Below are 24017 nucleotides of genomic sequence, written 5' to 3'. Positions count from 1 at the left end.
TATTAAGAGTACAATTCAGGGGCGGGGCCGGACCGCCGAGCTGGACGGTCGCAGGCAAACAGAGCTCCTGTAACTTCATACCCGACGACCAAATTACCAAATATTTAAGGAGACAAACAGACCGACAGTATCTGTACCTACAACAGGGGGACGGCTGGATCCAGGGAGAGGCTGGCTCACGAGCTACAGTCCCCTGGAGGAGAGATCCTCGCACGGTGAACTAAGGCCTTCTCCGGCGGTGAGTGGGGCAGACGGCCGCTGCCCCACTATCCTGCTACACAGCGCCCAACCTGAGACGGGAATCCGGACGGACTCGGCCCCGTTCCCCCCCCTATGGACCGGGGGGGTGATCCCGGTCCTCACCCTGGAGCCTAGACCGGGAAACCACAGCTGAAGCTGGGGGGTCACCCCGCCAGACCCAAGATGGCGGACGCCATGTGCGTAAGAGAGGGCCAGCACCCAACAACTCGGCTCCTGCCTCCAGAGTAGGCTAAGCCGTACAGCGGTATTTTTATCACTCACCCTCACAGCCGACTGAGTCAGCAACTACAACGGCGGCGCAGGGAAGATAGATGGTCTGAGGGCGCACAGGGGCACCAAGGCCATGCTGCACAGACAAGATGGCCACCCAGCACAGGCCTCACACATGGCACTCAGACGCCCAGCCACCCACACACCCTCTGGGATCTTTTGACAGGCTCTTTCTGACAGGCTGGTGCACGTCTCCACTCACAGCGGCACAGGTGCTGGACCGCCAACCAAACGCTGCATGTAGTCACAAGGAAACCGTCAGGCAGCGCAGCATGACCCTACCATCTACAACCAAAACTGAAAACCTAGTGGATATACGGCTGGAGACTACCCTGCCCTGGGCGCCGACTCGAACACCCACCACCATACCTCTCAGCAGATGTACCACCACTGTGAGCTGGGGATCCGCTCTTAGCAGTTGCTGACTGGACTTTATTCACCACGTAAATATATAATGCCCAGTTGGACTGGTTGTTACACCTCACTAGCTCATAAACCCCTTGCAAACCCATAACCAGCATTAAGCGAGATAATAGCTCCCATGCTTATGGACCCACGGTCTTTCCTCATGTCTAAGATAGCTGACATTATAAGCACTGTTTGTACCCAGGGACTCCTCATGTTGTCAGTGAATGCCATTGTACAATCGCATATAAGCTTGAACACTAGGTTATTAGCCTAAATCACCCGCTCTTAGTTAACGCTTAAACGTGAATCGCCTATTAACTGAAATCGAAACAGAATATGCAAACTAATTTGTACTTAATCGCAATATATTTAAGAATGTGCTATATAATCAAAGGCTTCTAAATGTTACGCTATTTTTATTTTATTGTTATTGTTCAGGCGTAATATAGGCATGCATTTCAACAACTAGTCTGCCTCACATAATATACTGTTACCTCTGCTAGCTTCACATTTAGTTAATCGACTCACTATGCTCTTAATGCCTATATGTCACATTACATGTAAGCTACACATTTATCACCTTAAGCACAACTAGTTATGTTCAAGGCATGTTATACCATAAAAGCGATGTCTAATAGTCTGATATCTTCATGTAATATAAAAATGTGCTGTATAAACTGTCACACCTTGATATGTCATGGAAATGCTTGTAGATGCTGTTGTGGCTCTGCACGCTTGATGTCAAACTATGCACGAGAAAAATAAAGAATTAAAAAAAAAAAAAAAAGAGTACAATTCAAATTTTATTAAACAAACCTCCTAAGGATAACAGTATTTTTTGAAACAAAAAAAACTTACAATGCACTGTTCCAAATTACGCACCGTAAGTTTCAAAACACTTTATAGGTTGTAAACAACTGAAAATTGTCATTTGTTGTGTTTTCAGCATATTTACTGAAATCAAAAGCTATTTCAATCAAACTTATAACAACATTTTAACTTTTTAAACATTTTAACAGGTCACGTTACATTTTAACATAGGACCCCTTATTTGATAGCAGCTTCACAAGTCTTGCATCCATTGCCCTTGTGAGTTTTTGGACAACTTCTGCTTGAATTTGTTTGCAAGATGTCAGAATAGCCTCCCAGAGCTGCTATTTGGATGTAAACTGCCTCCCAGTTTGATCTTTTGCTTGAGGATGCTCCAAAGGTTCTCAATAGGATTGAGATCAGGGGAGGATGGAGGCCAAACCATGACTTTCCCTCCTTTTATTCCCATAGCAGCCATTGATGCAGAGGTATTCTTTGCAGCATGAGATGGTGCATTGTCATGGATGAAGATGATTTTATTACGGAAAGCATAGTTCTTCCTTCTGTACCAGGGAAGAAAGTGGTTAGTCAGAAACTCCACATACTTTGCAGAGGTCATCTTTACACCTTCGGGGACCCTAATGCTCCCTGCCGCTTCTATCTGTACATATTACAAGGAGGGAGCTTCGTGCCGGTAGCTCCCTCCTTGTAATAAACCAAACGAACAGTGATACACAGTGTTAGTTTGTTCGTCTGATTTTTTTTTTTCTATTCATTCATTCGTCTGTCTGATGAATGAATGAATAGATGAAATTCCCGTTCGCATGTCCAGGTGTTTCACTGGGCATGTGCGGGAATCTCACAGTCTGTCTAGTGTGGGCAGATGACGTGTCCCACAGGGACTTCACCTACCCACACAAAGATGGCGGCGCCCTGAATATAGATCGGGGAAGAAGATAAAGATTAAAAAATAGGTAATCTGGGGGGCTTAGGGGTATTTGGGGGTGACTAGCGGGTCAATTGGATGTAGTGGTGGCGGGAGGGGGGGTTAAAAAAAAAAAAAACGGGATTCCGCTTTAATTGCTCCTAGAGCTGTGAAGTTTGTATTTGGAAAGAGGTGACTGAGTTTTGTTGCTGTGAAATTGATTTGTCATATTATTTTAAACTCTGAATTTTGGTGAATTAAATCTGAGTGGAGAGGCAAACATGTAATTATTATTTTTTTTAGATCACCTATTTTTGCCCCAGTTTTTTATTTTGGATTTAATTTGTAAATATTTGCAATTTAGTGTCACATCCTGTAAAAGTATCCATATACCCGAAATAGGGTATATGGGTGGTTGTTCAGAAATTTCTATTAAATACTGACCCTCACATTATAGGTCTAAACAAATTAACTGCTCCATATCACAATGGAAACAGAGATTTGGCTTTAAAAATGTGTCTACCTGCTAGTCCAGAGAAATGAAAGAGATCAATAAGCATCCCTCATAGTCTGCAAGGTGGTTGGCTGCCTCATTTAGGAGTGTCTAACGTTTATTTCTAATTGAGCTTTTTCTGTATGGCTGATTAGGTGTATATGAGGTCTTTAAATTATAACTCCTCTATCTACTAGCCAGGCCTTAAGTTACTTGTAACTACAAGTTTGGAGGGTTTGTGGCTCACTCGTAAGGTTTATTTTGAGCCCCGAGAGAAATTGGATAGTTTCAAATGTACATGTAAGCCTAATTAAGTGTTGGTGAGAGAGACAGAGTGGAAAATGAAGTGTACTAGGCTTATTAGTTTTTGGCCCTAGCTTATAGATCTTTGGATGCTTATCAGGTTCTGCTATGTAACTTTTTAGCTACATTCCAAAAAAATTTTTTCGCAGAGACTTTATTTTTTTTTTGTTGTATTTTGTTTTTATTGAAATATTTATCTTAAAACATTTTATACAAATAGACATACAAAAGAGAATAACTATGATTCTACTTAGAATCAAACAGAAAAAAAGTCATACCATAATCACAGAAGGATAACTTATTCATATTCATATAACTATACATTTCATTACCTTATATCATTATTACCAGTTTTCTTCTTTCTACACCGGTTATTTATCCATTATGGCTTTAAGTATATCCTAGAATTATTATCTATAATTTAGAGGTTTTTTTTGTTTTGTTTTTTTTTTAAAAACCATCTGAATAGACTTTCTTGTTCTACGCAAAGACTTTAAATAGTAAGTCTTTGGTTTTAAATGTGTCTTATGTTTCATTTACACAGCAATGAATAAATATGTGGCTTTAGTTTCATCATGTTTTATATTGACACAATGTTCAAAGAAACTATGAAATAAAATAAATAAATACGCTCCTACTCCAGAGACCAGCTTATGCAGGCAGACACTGAATGAAATGAAAGCAAAGCATATGGGACAGCATATGTGAGGAATGCTTAACTGGTTTCCTTTCCTTCAAAGAGAACAGGGAATTGCTCCAACCCCTCTTGCTTTCTCAAGACTTTAGTCAGCATAGCATGATCTATGTGATGAAATATCTGTATGTGCATTCTTGCAACTGATGAAGGTTTATTTTTATTTTTTTACATTGTATAATAATATAGAAAAGTGTTATATAGTTACTAGTTACCAATGTACTTACATTAAAAAGTCTGCAGGGACATGCTATAGATGCCAAAACAACTACACTTAGTTTTGTTCTGGTGACTAGAGTTTACCTTTAAAGGGATCCTATAGTGCCGGGGAAAATAAAAATGCTGTTTTCCTTGCACTATAGGTCCCTACAGTGCCCCCCTCCTGCCGGGCTAAAGGTGTTAAAATCCTTAACGTCAGCTGGCGGCGGAGACCTACTGCGAATGCGCGGCAATGGCCGCGCACACATTAGACCTCCCTATAGGAAAGCATTATTCAATGCTTTCCGATAGGAAAAATCGGACGCTGAAGGTCCATGACAACGTCCAGCGTCGGATAACGGACCAAAAGTCTGTTTGGATTCCAGAAGCGCTCCCAGTGGCTGGTAGACAGCCACTGAGGGCAAACTTAGAGCTGCAATGTTTTACATTGGAGTAAGCGCAAAAGGGACACAGCACCCAGACCACTTCAATGAGCTGAAGTGGCCTGGTTGCCTACAGTGTCCCTTTTAAATCCATTATTTATAATCCTATTATTATTTTAATGCTAAATATAAGGTAACTAGCTCTCCATGTTTGAAATTATGATTATTTGATTCATACATATGGTGACGTTTGTATGTAATATGAAGTTTTATATCATATGGAAGCAAATCAGATACTGTGGGAAAGTAATGTCATCAAGTGGATCTGAAGAATTGTATAAACCAGAACCCCTAACACCTCTGTCACTAGCTTTAATGGGAGACATTGAATCTGTCTGGTCTGGTGCTTGTTCTGCTAGGGGCTGATTTCAGGGTAGCCTGAAACTCCTCTGCTTAAAGGACCACTCTAGTGCCAGGAAAACATACTCGTTTTCCTGGCACTAGAGTACCCTGAGGGTGCCCCCACCCTCAGGGACCCCCTCCCGCCGGGCTCTGGAGAGAGGAAGGGGTTAAACTTACCTCTTTTTCCAGCGCCGGGCGGGGAGCTTTCCTCCTCCTCTCCATCTTGATCGCGACGTCATCGGCTGAATGCGCATGCGCGGCAGGAGCCGCGCTCGCATTCAGCCGGTCGCATAGGAAAGCATTTACAATGCTTTCCTATGGACGCTTGCGTGCTCTCACTGTGATTTTCACAGTGAGAAGCACGCAAGCGCCTCTAGCGGCTGTCAATGAGACAGCCACTAGAGGATTTGGAGGCTGGATTAACCCTCATTATAAACATAGCAGTTTCTCTGAAACTGCTATGTTTATAAAAAAAAGGGTTAATCCTAGAGGTACCTGGCACCCAGACCACTTCATTAAGCTGAAGTGGTCTGGGTGCCTAGAGTGGTCCTTTAATAGGTGTCTCAAGCGAGCTTGAATCCTCTGCACTCAAACGCTTTAAAATGTGTTTCTGTAAATACTGCAAAATGGATTTGTGTGGTGGAGAAGAGTAGCAAGGTGTTGAAGTTGGGTGGATGTTGTAGAGACTCCTAATAGGACAAAAAATTGTCTATTTGATGAATCATTATTCACCGTAATAAACATAAGAAAGCTAAAGAAATTGCTTCCTTTATCCTTAATCTGGATTTGAAATGATTTTTTGGTTCTGCACAAAAAGTAGATGATAATTTCCTGGGAAACTTTAGAGGCTGATGCACACTTAGGAGAAGGATAGGTAATAACATAGGAAATACCATGTCCTTGAAAAAGACAGTCTGTGGGGGAGAGTAAATATTATTGTTAATGTTGGGGTCCAAATTAGGGGGTTGGTTTTTATGTATTATTTTTGACATTAGGGGAATATTTCTTTGAATTGTGATTTATGTCACACTTTATTTTAACCCTTACCCAAAGGCCGTCCGTTCGGTAGTTTTAATCGGTATATTCTGAAACACACAAACGGGTATACGGACAGGCAATTACACGAAAAAGGGGCAAACAGACAAACCAGCAGTCTCAGATGATACAGATGGATCTGTCACATTAGTCTTGCAAGGTGCTTAGCAGCATCTCTATGGATGCTGAGAAGGCATTTCACAAGGTTGAATGGTGTTTTCTATTTGTTTTGTTATGCCACTTTAATTTCATATCATCATTTACACTGCAATGTCCACCATGTATAGCTTGCCGATAGCCCAAATTTTGATTCCTGACTCTGCTTTTTCTACCTGCCATATTACAAGGCACGGGTGCTCCTTACCCGTATTACCTTTTGCCTTTCCCTTAAATCATTACTCTGTGAAATTGGTATGACCCCTCCCACCACTGGGCTTACCATAGCTAATATTGAATATACATTGTCTGCCTATGTGGACGATTTGTTTCTTACTCTGACTCATATTGACTCCTCTTTGCCAGCATTGTATAGGAATTTTCCTTTTTAGATGGTTACAAAATCTATTTCCATAAGACTGCTTTTACTAGCAACCAAAGGGATTTTGGACATGTTCCAACATTTTGTCAAAGTATTTAAAATTTACACTACTTCCTCTGCCATTCTTTACTTGATAATTAAGAATATGCCTCTACCTCGCAAATTTATTCTGCAAACTATACTCTTATGCTTGCAAGACTAAAATGTGATCTTGAAACCTGGAAAAAGTCTTTAATTTTTAAAATGGGGACTTTGCCTTCCATTCTAACAATACTTTATTTGTTTGAAGGATTAACAATCCCCTTATGTGTTGTTAGATTTAAATCTCTTCAAATGGCTATTGGCAATTTAAATTGGCAAAGTTATAGGCCCAGGGTTATGTGATCAGTTCTGTATTGTCCTAGTTTATTGGGAGGTTTCGGTTTCAGATTCAGAATTGGGAATCAATGTTGGGTTGACCTTGATTGATGTGCACCAGATTTCACCTGTTCTTTATTTGGCCGCCAAAATCTTCCTGACCACCAATTACATTCAATAAATGTATTAATTACTTGTGAACTTGGGATAAATATGATATTACGGCTAACCTTACAACTCCTTATTCTGTGGTTCCTTTGTTGCCAAACCAAGATTTCTCTCCTGGCATGCCCCCCTCTCTTTGCCCAGTTTGATGATGACTGAATCCTAGTTACATATTTCTCCACCCTCGATGGCAAAGGATTGTATTCAAATCAAAGACAATATGCTTTTGGATAAGTGTACTGCTTTTATTCATGCTTTTTTTTATAAAGTGTGGACCTCATGGATGAAATACACCTCAAATTATTGGGGTATCTTCCTTCCTCCTTTTACAGCCCTACATCTTCTATATTCATTTTTTCTTTTTTGTTTTTTTTCTTCTTCTATAATCCTACCGGTCATCTTTTTCTTTACTTTTTTTTGTTTTATTTTCTCCTTTTGTTAACCTTTCTGTGTGGCTTCATAACCTCCTTTCTGAGAGTTTCAGATGACCTCTTACTAATTAACATATTTAATTGATATCTATACCATAATTATACTTTCATTATGTGTATGGTCATGTGTTACTATTGCACCTGTGGGTTCTCAAATCTTCAAATTGGCACTGTACCTTTAGCAAAGTTGAGGTATGGTTACTGCAGTATTCATAGGCGTGCGCAGCCTATTGCATTAGGGTGTGCACCCTAAAGCACAAGCACACGCGGCGTGTGTTATTTATATATATATATATATGTATATGTGTGTGTGTGTGTGTGTGTGTGTGTATATATATATATATATACACACACACAAAGCTGTGAGGGTGCTGTTAGTGTGATGTGCTGGTAGTGTACTATGTGGGTGAGGGTGTTTGTGTGTGCTTGCGAGGGTGCTGTGAATGTACTGTGTGTCAGGGTGCTGTTTGTGTGTGTGTGCACTTGTGAGGGTGCTGTAAATGTGCTGTGTGTTAGGGTCCTGTTTGTGTTTGTGAGGGTACTGTTAGTGTGCTGTGTGAGGGTGCTGTATGTGTGTGGGTGCTGTGTATGTGCTGTGTATGTGCTGTGTATGTCTGTGGGTGCTGTATGTGTGTAGGTGCTGTGTGTGTGTGTGGGTGCTGTATGTGTGTGGGTGCTGTGTATGTGTGTGGGTGATTGTGGGGGGTGGAGGTGGCGGTACATTACTTAATATCCCCCCTCCCTTCTTACTTTATGTAGGGAGGGGGGATCTTTCCTTGCTGCCTTCCCTGGTGGTCCAGTGGAGGTGGGGGCAGATCAGTTATCCCCCCTCCCTTCTTACCTTATGCCTGGGAGGGGGGATCCTGCTGCTGCCATCCATCCCTGGTGGTCCAGTGGAGAGTGAACTCTAGCCCCGCAGGGCTAGAGTTCACTCACGCGAGATCTGAGCGTTGCCACGGCAACGCTCAGATCTCGCAAGAGGAACCCGGCGGAGCTGCTGGCAATAGCTCCCCGGGTCCTCTCCTGCCTCCCTCCATGCCTGTGAGCCGGTGAGGGGAGGCTGAGAGCAGAGCCGGCGCTCAGATAGTGCCGGCTCTGCATGAGCCAGCGGGGGAGATCCTGAGATCTCCCCTGCCGGTCTCAATACATAGGCGTGCTGCGGGGAATAGGGTGTGCCCAGGCACACCCGGCACACCCCGTTCGCACGCCTATGGCAGTATTAAAAAGAAAAGGTTTAAATTACACAAGCTCACTATGTGCTGCAGGCACCTCCCACTATTGCTCAATACAAACCAAAAAATGAGGGCAGTGCTATCAGGTGCAACATGCACAAATCTCGTTAATAGTATTTATTTGAAGGAAAAGTACACACCGGTAATCAATGTATATTGTCCTTGCATATCGAAACACACTCACCCATATATGTGTATATATACAAAATACACAGGATATGAGAAGTAAAGATACTACCTCCAGGTAGTGAAGCAATGTGAGCAGGTATCTTCCCGTCGCTCCCAGCTTTTGACATGGTCCATCATGATGTCCTATGCAATGTGTACGGACGTTGTTACTAGGAAACGATAAACTAAGTTGCCGATATTTCTCACCAATATTATTTCAACTCAAAAGTAGTTACATCCTACAAGATAAAGTGTTCCAAAGGTTGTAATCCTATTGGATAATCTTATAAACAGTCTTCGATTTGCAAGGACTAATAAAGACATTGACATGCAGAGTAAATAGAGTTAAAGGTATAACGGTATATACTAAATATACATGAAACACCAGTAAAAAGTGTGGACACAACCCCCAACTTGGGTTTGATAAATGTATATATTTATATTTGATTTTTCCCATATGCATCAGGGCTCGTGTCTATACTTTTTAAAACTATAAATCTTTTGCTGTTATTTATATTGTGTCTTTTTAATGTACCACTTTAGGAACATGCCATGGGAGTAATACTTCAGTGTTATTGACAGTCCTAGTAGCAGGAAAAAAAGCATTAAATTAAATCAAACAGCCCAAACAAAAAAAAAAAAAATAGTTACACAATTTTCCAATCCTATTTAGCAATTCTGTTAACAAATTAGATGGTTTAAAGGTTATCCGGCTATAATCTGATTATTGTGTCTGTGAGGTGCGCAGAGCATTCCCACAAGCTGTTTAGGATAGCCTTCAAGTAGTAATCAGTTGTCACTGTTCTCATAGTGTTACATTTTAAGCTAAGAATTTAAAAAAAAAAAAAAAAAAAAAAAAAAAGCCTTATCTGAAGCACAGAAAAATACGTCATTAGTCAGACTCCCATGAATTTTCTCAGCTGTGCTCCGAAACTTTACTTAATAAGTTAAATGATTTGGTAGAATAAAAATAGTGCTATAGTAATTGGCATCAATCCACTGTAAACACTGATGTGACAAAATAGTGGGCCTGCATGCTGGCTTGGAGTCACATAAACTATGTAACATCCTGCAGAAACTCCCACAACTCCCAGGTACTGACTGAAGCTTGGAAGATACTTCACCTCATTTATTCTTCCATTGTGTTACTATAGAATTGTTACCAATTATACCTGTATAATGTCTAAGTTTAGATTTTTGTACCCATTTGACCAAAGGGTTCTATAGCTCTTTGAAAGCCATCCAATCTTGATAAACTGGGTGCATTATGTTTTTTTTTGTTTTTTTGTTATTATTACGGTAATTTTTTCTCTAACTTTTTCTATTTATTACTAAAACCTATGAAATCATCTAAACAAATGCATCAAGTAAATTGTACAATGGTGCTGAAAGTCACACTGGGCAAATACACAGCAGGTTATATAGAGAGCTATTGACTTAATTTCCATTGCCTTCAGAACCATATTGCATTGTATCTGTATGATAGCTGCAAACCGTAAAGAACATTTGCCAATAATAATTCAGTTCAAGGTGTTGTATGCTGTCATTTGTCAACCTACTGAGGGCATAGCAGGCCATATCTTGTTGAGGTGTTGGAGCAGCTGAGACCGGCAGGCATGATTATTTTTGCCACCGTGTAATGCTTGTGTAAATATCCATATTATTTTCTTCAGTCTCATATCTTGGACTCTAATTTAGCACACAGTTTTAAACTACTGTTTGTTCAAGTTGCAGACCTTTAAACAAATTTACTTTTCGTGTGTGTGTGTTAGTTATAGTATATTCCAACGTGGCACATACAACAAATGTGCAGATCAACGTTTTGACCCTATCAAGACCCAGACTGATGCCCAAAGTGTGTTTTATAGTAATGTGCATTTCCAAAGTAGGTTAATTTGTTCATTAATCTGGCACCATGTCAGTATGTTGGAAAAGGCACCTGCATATTTTTGACTGGGGTGAAGTAGAAAAATACCCAGAGGAAGGATTCTAATTTCTGCAATTCACTAGAGAAACCGCAACCTAAATTTCCCACAAAACCTGGAGGATCGCTGTTCCATTTTAAACCCCTAGGCAGAATCTGCATAACTACTCACATGGCTCATCTTTGTTTGCATTAAAGTGACTGCTTTATTATTCATTTCATAACCTAGCTAGTTTAAAATAACAATATAGGGTCAGTAACACAAGCATGTATTCCTGACCCTATAGTGTAAAAAATACCCTTGCCCTCCCTAAATATAGCAACATCTTACCTTTATTCCAGTGTGCTGCTGCTGGCTTTTGCCCTGATCTACCTGCTTGGCTGATATCATCAGAAGTAATTATCTCAGCCAATCACAATCCTATAGGAAAGCATTGGATTGGCTGAGCTTGTCAAGGAGGGTGATCAGGGGCAGAGCCAGCACAAGTCACACAGCCCTGGCCAATCTGCATCTCCTCATAGAGATGCATTGAATCAATGCATTTCTATGAGGAAAGTTCAGTGTCTCCATGCAGAGGGTGGATATACTGAATGCAATGAGCAGCATTGCCCCAGGAAGCACCTCTAGTAGCCGACCGAGGAGTGGCCATTCGAGGTATCCCCAGGCTGCAAAGTAAACACTAGCTTTTTTTTCTGGAAAAAGTGTTTACTGGCAAAAGCCAGAAGGGAATGCTTATGCTCACCAGAACAAATACAATAATGAGGTCTGAGACCTCATTTGGATTATTGTATGCAGTACCGGAGACCGGATCTCCAGAAGGATATTGATACCTTAGAGAGAGGTCAGAGAAGGGCCACTAAACTGGTTCATGGATTGCAGAATAAAATTACCAGGAAAGGTTAAAGGAACCTAAAGGATGAAAACAAATCGGTTAAAACCCCTTCAGTTACTCACCTTCTTCCACCGCCGGGCTCCCTTACCTCTCCCCCCCCCGCCGACGTCCGCTCCCCGTCTGACATCAGCGGGGCGGAATGCACATGCGCGGCAGTGTCGCCGCGCTTTAAAAGTGTCCATAGGAAAGCTTTTTTTCAATGCTTTCCTATGGACACTGAGTGATGGAGGCATTATATGCCTCCAGCGTTTCAGATGCGCCTCTAGTGGCTGTCCGGAAGACAGCCACTAGAGGCTGGCTTAACCCTGCAATGTAAACATAGCAGTTTCTCTGGAACTGCTATATTTACAGCAGGCAGGGTTAACCCTAGAGGGACCAGGCACCCAGACCAGTTCATTGAGCTGAAGTGGTTTGGGTGACTATAGTGTCCCTTTAACCTTGGAGGAAAGACGAGACAGGGGGGGACATGATAGAAAGATTTAAATACATAAGGGGAATCCACACAGTAAAGGAGGAGACTATATTTAAAAGCAGAAAATCGACCACAAAAAGAGGACATAGTCTTAAATTAGAGGGGCAAATATTTTAAAATATCAGGAAGTATTACGTTACTGAGAGGGTAGTGGATGCATGGAAAAGCCTTCCAGCTGAAGTGGTAGAGGTAAACACAGTGAAGGAGTTTAAGCATGCGTGGGATAGGCATAAAGCTACCCTAGCTATAAGATGAGGCCAGAGACTAATGAGAGTATTTAGAAAATTGGGCAGACTAGATGGGCCGAATGGTTCTTATCTGCCGTCACATTCTATGTTCTATGTTTCTTTATTTCTAGTGCATGTCTTGGTGTGTTTGAATATTATTCAAATACATTAAAATTAGAAGTTTTACTATAATTTTTATAGTATGCAGTGGTTGGAATATACAAAATACATTTTATTCCAATCCCCTAAGTACTGTTAAATCTATCTACTGTACATTTTAGGTATTTTATGGCTACCTCTTCACATACTGGGCTTTCTGCTAAGTGAGCTTATGCCTGAAACCAATTGCTAAGACACTCCATGACTAATGTCTTCTAGTCAACGGAAATGCTTAAAAATATCTTTTTTTTCTGTCATACATTTTTTTTTTTTCTTTTTTCATTGTGCAAAATCAAGGTTATGGCATACATCTAATGTCACAGTGATATTCCTCATTCTGACTCTAAACTATTTTTTTTTCATTATAATAAAAGTAATAAAGTTTCTGCTTTTGTAAAAATTTTGGTTTATATGATACTTAGGAGGTCAATCTAAAAATATCACACTTTTAAAATTTCTGTGCTCTACTCCGCTTTGTGTTCTTTGAATATATGTTCTGTTCTTCACAGAGCGCACAGTACGTTAAAACTGCAAATTGTTCATTAACAGACTAAGGCATTGTACCTTGTGCAAGAAATCTTTGTCCTGATCTCTCTCTCTCTCTCTCTCTCTCTCTCCTTAGTTGTAATTGTGAAAAGTCATCCTTTTTGTAAGAAGATCCTTCTGCTTTGTGCCATTTAAAAGTATTACTTAATACAAGCAAAGTTGTATGTTGTCAAGCATGCTGTGCAAATACCAGTTAATTTAATTTTGCTATGTGTTCATTCCACTATCTTTTTTTTCTTCTTAAAAGTGCATCCATACATATTATTCATACTTTTTTTTTTTATTATTCTTTATATTTAGGGCCTTGATTTTAATATTTGATAAACTTTTCAAATAACTTACGGTAATGTTTTTGGATAAAATTTAAAATATTAAATATCAAAATTAAAAATTTATACATTTTTCATAATATTTAAATAATTTTACTGCCAAACATTTAAACTCCTTAGAAACCTTATCCAAAAATGTAAAATTGAGACCTAAAACTATTATCGCTATTTATATAGCGCCAACAGATTCCGTAGCGCTTTACAATATTAGAGGGGGGATTTAACTAGAAATAGGACAATTACAAGAAAACTTACAGAAACAATAGGTTGAAGAGGGCGAGCTTACAGTCTATAGCAGGTGGTGTATAAAACACATTAGGACAGGAAATGGCAATCAAATAAGGTGGGAGTGAAGCAGAGCAGGAAGAGAGAGTAGAGTGCTGCTCTTTAGGAGAGATCAAGAGACCGGTATGTGAGGTACAGGTTAGTCTGGGAGGCCATAAGTTTTCCTAAAGTGATGGGTTTTAAGGCACTTCTTAAAAAGACTTGGGGAGAATCTGATGGTGGTAGGCATGCTATTCCATAGGAAGGGAGCCACCCACGAGAAGTCCTGCAAGCACTAGTTGGCCATAGGGGTGCAAGCAGCGGACAGAAGGTCACAGGCAGAGAGGAGAGACCGAAAAGGGGCATACCTATGGATCTGTGATATGAGGGGCTAGAATTGTCCAGTACTTTATAGGTATGGGTTAGCACTTTGAATTGACTCCTATAGGATACAGGGAGTCAATGTAAGGACTGACAGAGGGATGAAGTGTGAGAGGACCGACTAGAGAGGAAAATCAGTCTGGTGGCAGCATTGATTAAACTGTAGAGGGGCAATATGGCTTTTGGGAAGACCAATTAAGAGAGGGTTACAATAATCCATGCAGGAAATTACTAGAGCATGGACAAGCTCCTTGGTAGCATCTTGCGTAAGAAAGGACCGGATGCGGGCTGTGTTTTTTAAGATGGAATCTACAGGATTTGGCAACATATTGCATGTGAGGCTCAAAGGTGAGACCAGAGTCAAGTATGATGTCAAGACAGCGCGCTTGCAAGGATGAACTTCTGTGGATGCCACTAACTTTAAGGGAGAGCAAAAGAGGAGGATCATTATTAGGAGGAGGAAAGACAAGGAGCTCAGTTTTAGAGAGATTCAGTTTCAGAAAGCGGGAGGACATCCAGTCAGAGATGGAAGATGGTCAAGCAGTGACACGTTGCAGGACGGCAGGGAAGAGGTCCGGGGAGGAGAGATATATCTGGGTGTCTTCAGCTTACAGGTGGTAGTGGAATCCAAAAGAGGTAATGTTTGCCAAGAGAGGCAGTATATTAAGGAAATAGAAGGGGACCAAGGACAGAGCCTTGGGGGACTCCAACTGAGACAGGACGAGGGGAGGAGTTGTTATTGGATAAAGATGCACTGAATGAGCGTTGGGCGAGATAAGAGGAAAACCACGAGAGAACAGAGTCACAGAGACCGAGTGATTGATGAGTTTGAAGGAGAGCATGTGACGGTGTCAAAGACAGCAGAGAGGTCAAGAAGAATTGGTATGGAGTAGTGGCCTTTGGATTTTGCTGCGATTAGGTTGTTAGTAACTTTGATAAGAGCAGTCTCAGTAAAGTGGAGATGGCAGAAGCCAGATTGAAGAGGGTCAAGGAGAGAGTTGGAATTGAGGAAGTGAGACATACGGGTAAAGACAAGTCTTTCCAGAAGCTTTGAGGAAAAAGGGAGCAGGGTTATGGGGCGATAGTTAGAGGGGGAGGATGGGTCAAGAGATGTATTTTTTTTTTTCCAGGATGGGTACTACAGTGGCATGTTTAAGGTCAGCAGGGACAACAACAGAAGAGAGAGCAGATGAAGATGTGTGTTAAGGAAGGCACAAGACAAGGGGAGAGTGATCTGATAAGGTGAGATTGGACAGGCTCGAGCGGGCAAGTGGTGGGACGAGAGGAAAGGAGAAGCGCAGCCACCTCTTGTTCAGAAGCCGGGGAGAAAGTCTGAAGGGTAGGAAAGGCATGATCTATGTGTGGTTGAGAAAGAGAACGGCAAGGTGGGGAGAATTTTTTCATTAGCTGTTCAATCTTGTCGGTAAAGTAGCATGCAAAGCAATCGACTAAGGTTAGTTTGAGGGGTGGCCACAGCAGGGCAAAGAAGAGAGTTAAAGGTGTCAGAGATGCCTGGGATTGCGGGAGCATGAACTAATGAGAGTGGGAAAAGTATGACTGTTTGTTTGGCAAGGACTGCGCTGTATGAACACAATATGAATCTATATAATGGAGAAAGTCTGACTGGGTGCGAGACTTCCTCCATGAGCGTTCGGCACAATGGGAGCATCTTTGCACGTAGCGTGTTGATTTAGTATGCCACGGTTGGGGGCATGTCCTCCTCGAGGTGCATGTTTGGAGCGGGGCTGCAGCATTTAAGGCCGAGGTGAGGGTAGTGTTATATGTGGAGATGGCCAGTGAGGGACAGGAGAGGGAAGGGATGGATAGCAGTTGTGAATCAATATCAGCTGACAGCTGCTGGAGGTCAATAGAATTAAGGTTCCTTCTGAGTTGAGAGGGGTAGGCTGAGGTTGTTGGGTGAGGGGGTACTCGAGGATCGAATGTTGCAGATATTAGATAATGTACATGCATAACAGAAAATGAGGTTGAGGGCATCTCGGCTACATGGGTGGGAGAATTAGCCCACTGTGATGGCCTGATCGAGGAAGTAATTGAAAGTAGTTTAGAGGCTGCTGAGGTCAAAGGTGGGTTAATGGGAATATTGAAGTCCCCAAAAATTAGGGATGGAATATTAGAAGACAGGAAGTAGGGAAGCCAGGCAGCAAAGTGGTCAAGGAAGAGGGGAGGGAAACCAGGGGGGTGATAAATAATGGCAAAGTTAGCAGAGAAGGGTTTGAAGAGGCGAATTGAATGAATGAATTTCAAATGATGAGAAAGAGAGGGAAGGTGGGGTGGGCAGAGTTTTAAAACAGCATTGTGGTGAAAGCAGAAATCCTACACCGCCACCTTTACTCTCCGCTTGTTTTGGGTTGTGGGTAAAGTCAAGACCACCAAAGTATAGTGAGACAGGAGTATCCGTATCAGAGGGAGAGTGCCATGTTTCTATTAGTGCAAGTAGGTTTAGGGTGTGTGAGATAAATAGGTCATGAATGGAAGTTGGTTTAACAGTGCTGCACACAGAGCGTGCATTACAGAGGCCAGCTTTAACCCCTTAAGGACACATGACGTGTCTGACATGTCATGATTCCCTTTTATTCCAGAAGTTTGGTCCTTAAGGGGTTAAAGGAGGAATTACAGGGAATGGATATGAGATTGTTGTGGTTTCTGGGATTAGCAGCAGGTGGCTTAGTAGAGGATGGACCAGTGTTTGGAGAGACATCACCAGCTGCCAGGAGCAGTAGGATGGAAAGGACGAGAAGGTGGGAGTAAGATTTAAATGTTTGGGATGAGAGCTTGTATTTAGGGGACTTAGGAGGGGTTTGTGGAGAAAGGCTTGATAAATATGAGTAAAGTGCATGTGATGAATACAGAGATGAGGGAAGTAGAGAGGAGGAAGATGGTGTCAGCAGGAACAGGTAAGTGAAAGGATAGAGAGATTTTAATAATGAGGGAAGTGAGAGAAAAAGTTAAAAATAGAAGGGAGAACTAATACTAGCAAAACAAACGTTAAGGATGGAGAGTGAAATAGTAATTAATTAAGATATACTGTGTAGGATGGAGATAGAAAGGAATACAATTTAAAACCGAAATAGGAAATAAGGAATTCTTAAATTATTATCCAGAGATGCTAACTCTGCTTAGGGCAAATCCTGCAGGGTTAGGTGCTGTGAGTTCTGCGTGTAGCCGGTTGAATCACTGGTATTTAAAACAAGTTATCAAATTCTGTAAAACAAAACAGAATTATTTTTTTTTTACTATTTTGCTCATGATTATTTATGTACAACTAGCACAACAACAAAAAATCACAACAAATATTTACTTATATAATACATCTAGAATTCCATTACATCGTTAGAAATTCTAGAACAAATATTGTAAGGAGTGCATTATGGTTTTGAAACTAAACCTTTGCAAAACATATTGTGTGCTGAGACTATACTTTATTGCTGTCACAGAGTCAAAACTGCTAAACCAAAGTATATATTTGTAGAAGCCCCCCCCCCCCCCCCCTAATGTATTTACAGGAGGACATTTTGACACTTTATTTTTTTTAACCATTTTAGCATCAATCTCTGTCAAATCTGCTGATTACCTTTAGGTTTTTTTTTGGTCTTCACACACATTTGTTTGCATGATTAATTTTACAGACTATGTATGTCCCACAACTGTAAAGATTATATTCCATTACTGCTTTTGAGTAGAGTATTCTCTTCCCCAATGTGTAGACCTTCATCAGATTTTAAAGTTGTTGATGGGGTTTAATTATAGACCTAACAATTTTTTTTTTCAAATTTACAATTTTCATGCATATAAAATTTTAATGATGCATTTTACTGACCACCTGTGTTCTACTACTTGCATCTACAATCAGAAATACATATATATTTTTTAGTTTTAATTTTGCTTATTTATTACATTTTTTTAATTCTTTTTTTTAACAAAACTATGTACAAGCCTTTAATTGCTTTAAATGTTTTTTTGTTTTCTCATCTTTCTCAAACAATAAAACATATGCTTTTAAAATCTTAATCATCATGACTGGGGTACAATTTTTAACAAATGGGACTGCACACACTAAGCAGAGGCATATTCCAATGGTGTATCACACACTTGGGTGGCTTGAGACAGGTTGAAACATAGCCTCTGTTTCAATAAAAAGCTGTCTTTATATTAAAGCCTTTAAGTCAAGCATATCAAACTCAAGGGCTAACACTGGCCAAATAAACAAGGTTTACGTTTATGTGGGCTGCAAAAAAACAAACTTCAGTTTTCAAGCATTTGCATATAACCAATGTTTCAGTCCAAATACCTTGACATATTAGGAAAAGTTAGGTAATGGGAATGAAATGGTGAATGTATGCTGTTACACAGCTGTAAGAAACAAATTATGTTCTCTTGTTGATTTTGAAGTCGTATGAGTGTGTTCTTCACGTTGGCTGAGATCATCAAACTTCACATAGGAAACCATTGAGTGGCTATTATGCATGTGTGGCAAAACACTGCGCGGCCAATCCGCATCTCCATTGGGAACAGTCAGTGCCTTCATGCAGACCCAATCTTATACTCTACCCCCATCTGATACATGGCCCCCAAATCCAATACACTGCCCCCCTCCTTCCACTCTAATACACTGCCCTCACATCTGTATGCGAATATTCCGCTGCCAGCCTGGAATAATGCTTGGCTTTCTTGCGGCCGCAGGAGCACGCGAACGGCCGTGGCAGGGCAGACCAGAAACTGACAGGAAAGATCTTACCTTCCTTGCAGCTGGTTGCTGCCCCAGGGCAGGTTGACATGCTTGCTTTAAGGGCACAGACCGCTTTCACTTGTATACACTGTGGGGGATCTTCCCCCTCTCACCAACCCCTATCCCGCTCCCATGGTTCTGTCCACCATTTTGTCTAAATCCATTTGTAAGAAATATTATTGTACTCTGACTTTACTTTAATTTAATGACATTGGCAAATGAAGAGGTGTATTTCTTATGTTTTCCACTAGTCGATCTTTGTAAATAATAGACAAGGTTCTTTGCCCTATTTATATCACATCTGCTTAGCTAATTATTTTTATTATTATTTTTAGCTTCGTTTTTTTTTTCGTTTTATTTTTTCTTCCATGTAACCATCCAGTTTTTCCTCCGTCATAGTCATACATACATACTCCTATATAGTGTTATGCAAAGTAATTACTGTGGTGCTGATAGCCTGCTTTATTTCCTATACCAGGGGGTAAAGAATCTCTGCTGATAACTTACCTGTTTTCCAGAACTAAGGGGGTGGAGCATGAAAACAGCATCATGTTAAACTGCATTATAAACCGGGAATCTAATGTTCCTTTAATTAAGTTATCATTTCAACCATTTAATTTAGATATCATTTACCGTAGAATTCCAAGTTTATCCTAGTCTGAATGGTTATAAAATAGTTTTTTGAGAGTGAATAAGTATAAACTATTTATTTCTAATCCATTTAATTTAGTCAGAATGCTGCTTGACACATTTCTTGACTCTAGATTTTCTCTCTACTTTTTTATAGGTAATTTGCAAGTGTCTGCAGTTTGCTTGCAAAGATTTCATCTCTTGACACTTATCTGAAATGTTCACTTTTTTTTAGTCGTTGGTCAGATTCATTTTGTCAGGGATTGGTTAGGGCTGAATTTAAATGTCAGGTATCTATAGGCACATAATTGGAATGTGTGCATTTTCTTCTTGTAATGTATTGTTTAAATCTGTAAGTATAGTGAGTGTATGCACCTGGGTAAATTTATGCCATGTTAAAAGTGGTTAGGGTAAAGGAGGGTTAAAGGTTAGAGAGGAGTTAATGTCAGAGTTGAAATACACTGGGTCAGGGCCAGATTAAGAGCCCAGTGGGCCTAATGCTGACAATTAATTACAGAATCCTATCGACCAAAAACACTAAAACAGTCATACCTCTCACGCGTCATGTATCTGATGGAGTTGGTGTTGGAGGGAAACTCAAAGGATGCAGCTATACGAAAACACATACTCTATGCTAATCTTTTTATCTAATTTATGCTTTCATCTTTCAAGTAAATCCATACCCCCTAACAGCAGTGTCCAGTGATAGCAGGAAGTCAATTGGTGGGGTAAAAGGGTGGGCCACTGACGCGAATCACGTGACCAGAACTGCCAAAAGGGCGAACGTGCCCAAAAAGGGAGCATGTCAGTCCAAAGAATTGGAAGGCCAGCAAGCCTTCCATCAGTGTCCCTATGTATCACAGTGTAAAGGTCCCCATGTCACCCCGTCCCCTAGTCTCCCAGTGTCTGTGTCCCCATTTCTCAGTGTGTCCCATGTCACTAGGATACATGGGGACACAGTGTCATGGGGACACAGAGAGAAATTGGGGCACAGACATTGAGACACTTGGGGACACTGGGAGACATAGTGTCCCATGTGTCCCCATGTCTCCCTGCTGCCTTCCCCCCCCCCCCCCCCATCCATCACATACCTGAGCTGTAGTCTGTCTCTGCAGGCTGGGAGCTGCTGTCTGGACTCTCTGTGCTGTGTAGCTGCTCCCCCACGGATCAGTGAGTAGAGAGAGGCAGGGAGATGATGTAACTTCCTATGCCTGCTTTCTCCATACACAGTGACCCCTACTGGCCGGTATTGCAGAGTAATCTCTTGTGGTGGAATCTTGGTAAAAATAAATTTAGTAGGCCGAGATTACAACGTGGCATGTGTACGTGCATATACTGGTGTATCGGTCGGTTGGTTGCACGTGGCAAAGATACGATCAGTAGTGTACGGAGCATGTGCGAGAATACCGGATGTAGTATTCCCCATCTCCATTGTGCTGGGCAAGCCATGCGGTCAAACAGGAAGTTAGTTCTTGTTCGATTGATTGGGTAAGAGTATGTGTGGGTGGAGCTTATTATGGGAGGAGTTACATGCCTATATAAGGAGCCTACACTATTATCCGGGGCTCAGATCTTGTTGTATTTTGGTGACATTAGTCCCTCTGAGTCCCGTTCGGTGAATCGAATAAAGAATCTCTTCCTTCCTGAAGAAACCTGTGTCCATCTCTCTGTGCTTGGCTTCCGTCAGTTTCTCCGGTATCACTCTGTTTATACTGAGAAATATACTTGCAGTTGTATTGCCGGTATTACTGTAATACTGTCACGGCCAGGCAGCCTCAAATACCGGCTGTGCCTTAAAATACCAGTCACGTGGCAAACCTAAGAGTAGTGTGTAATTTTGTTTTTTAAATGGGCCTATTCCTTGGGCCTGGGCCTGGAGCTGCAGCTTCATCAGCCCCTATGTTAATCCGGCATGCACAGGGTGATTAAAGCTTGAGGGTTCTTAGTTGTGGTATAGGGGGTGCTTAGAATATTTGGGTTTAGGGTTATAGTTGTGTTAGTTTTACTATTTGGGTAAAGGTAGTGTTTAGTATTAAGGTAGTTTTAAGGTTTAGTTTTAAGGTTTTGGGAGTTGTTACATTTGGGGCTATGGGGAATATATATATATATATTTTTTTTTTAATAAAGGTTATATGCAAAGTACACACCCTCCAATGGTAGCAAAGCTGCAGTAAATCTTACACAGTGTGTATCACTCAATGCTCTCCTGGCTCCTCCTACAAGCCACTTCTTGTTGGATGGACTGTTAGTGAGGACAATGCTGGTGGGGACAGATAAGTACCAAGAGTCGTGCCTAAACATGAACTAAAAAGGGTAGATGAGAAGTGCTGAAAACAGGCACCCCTTTACTGGAAATGTCTACTCTGCCTAATGGGAAATCTGGCCCTGGGTTTGGTTGGGAAGGGATGCTGAAACCAGCAGCAAGCATCATTAATTAGGAACACATGGGCAAAGAGAAATCACAATAAACAACAAGGTAAAACAAGAAAAACACGTATGTTGATTATAAGAATACAAATGAAAATCAATTCAGAAACCTGGAAACCCAATACAAGGCAACCGGTAGGCCGCTTGAACCCTGGCCTTCAGGACACTGGGAACAAACTCTTTTGGACCCTGGCTTTCAGGGTACGGGGAGCAAAACCCAAACCAAATACAACGAACTGGCCCACAAGAAAAGGCAAGACTAGGTTAGCTAAGGAACTAATTAACATATTGGGGCTAGCTGGGGACAGATACAAATCTCTTCAGTCTGTGTACAGAAGCCTGCAACAGAAACACCGCAATTAGATGCACTGTGAGGTACCACACTAGACTGAAGAGATCAGAAAATTAAGGGGGTTTACATGAAAACTTGGCACATTTCTTGACAGATTTTCATGTTTATCTGACAGGCATGCTGGATCAAATCTACTTTTGTACTTCTTCAAAGAATTTCAGTGAAATTCCAACACAGTCTGTCTGAATACTTTATAAATATTTTTTCTTTGAGGTACTTGTTTTGTGGTAGTGCTACTTTAATATGACATGTAAATACATTCAGCACATACAGACAGCACACTCGATATACACAAAACAGGCCACACCACACATACATGTGCACCAATATTTTAGTGTTAATTAACATGACACACTACACATTATAATAGCCTATGCTTATTGCATAGGTTATGGTGTAGAGCAGGGGTATCAAACTTTTCTCCTAGATGTTGTTGGCCTTCAGCTCTAAGGGTTCTTTGAATGCAATCAATGTCTAAGGAATCATGGAATTTGTGCAAAATCTAGGGGCCATGGTTTAAGATGGCTGGTTTAATGTGTTTTCCTGTCCCAGCACAGTTTGGCTTATAGGTATGTTGATTTAAAAAAAACAAAAAACAAATGCTGAATATGTATAATTATCTCTTTGTGTTGTTGGAGGAAGTGCTTGCTCTACCTGCCCTCTAGGCTACTATAAATAGGCTGATTACCAACAGTGGTGCAGCTGCTATTGGATTATTTAGCAATTCCTCTCTTTTCCGATATGATGGATTTAACTGCAGTTGGGGTTTGATCTACAATTTGCATAAGGCCTATACTAGAAAGGTTTATGGAATAAGATCAGTGCCTCCATTATCTACATAGGCTCCTTCCTGGTCTACGTAATACATTATAAGAAAAATTTGCACTACTTTCAGTCTGCAGTGTCCCTTTAATAGTTATGTCATTAGATATAAAAGTAACCCATTGTATTCTCCAAAGTTGAAAAACACAGACTAGAGGATTCCAACAAAAGAATTGCATTTGAATAGCATTACTTATTCTGTCATGCTTCTTAAAGACCCTGTTGTACCATTGTACCCAACACTAGACACCATTAGGGTGGTGTGAGATACATTATGATCGATAGTAGATATTGTGAATAAAGTCTCAGATTACATATTGATGTAATGCCTTTAGTAATTTGTGGAAGCGTGACAGTGTTGGTATTCAAATGCAATTTTTGTGTTCGAATCCTCCAATCTAGGTTTGTTTTTAGTTTTTTTTAGTTTTGTTTTTTGTTTTGTTTTTTACTTTGGAGCATACTATGGGTTACTGTTATTTCTAATGATGTATAGTTTTATTTTCAGGGCTTCCTTATGTCTACCAGACAGCTCTTCCTATCCCTTTTGGGGCAGCAATTAAAGGAACACTATTGGGTCACGGACACAAACCTGTATTCCTGACCCTATAGTGTTAAACCCACCATTTAGGTTGCTTGCTCCCCCTCAGCCCCCTTAAAAGGAATTAAAACTCCCCTTATTTCCAGTGCGGCGCTGGCCCCGCTCTCGATCTGCCTCTTTGATGACCTCAGAATTGCCTATTTTTAGCCAATCCAACTGGATTGGCTAAAATC

At 40.9% G+C, this 24017-nt stretch overlaps 1 protein-coding gene across 1 annotated transcript in view; it reads left to right on the top strand.

Annotated features, from left to right (window-relative positions):
- Nucleotides 1-24017, top strand: part of DAP (death associated protein) — a 56783-nt gene that overhangs the window by 12563 nt on the left and 20203 nt on the right. The window lies entirely within an intron of this gene.

The sequence above is a fragment of the Pelobates fuscus genome, chromosome 4 (assembly GCF_036172605.1).
Source record: "Pelobates fuscus isolate aPelFus1 chromosome 4, aPelFus1.pri, whole genome shotgun sequence".
Classification (NCBI taxonomy): Eukaryota; Metazoa; Chordata; class Amphibia; order Anura; family Pelobatidae; genus Pelobates; species Pelobates fuscus.
Note: the sequence above shows the minus strand (reverse complement) of the source record. Positions and strands in the feature narration are given on the sequence as shown.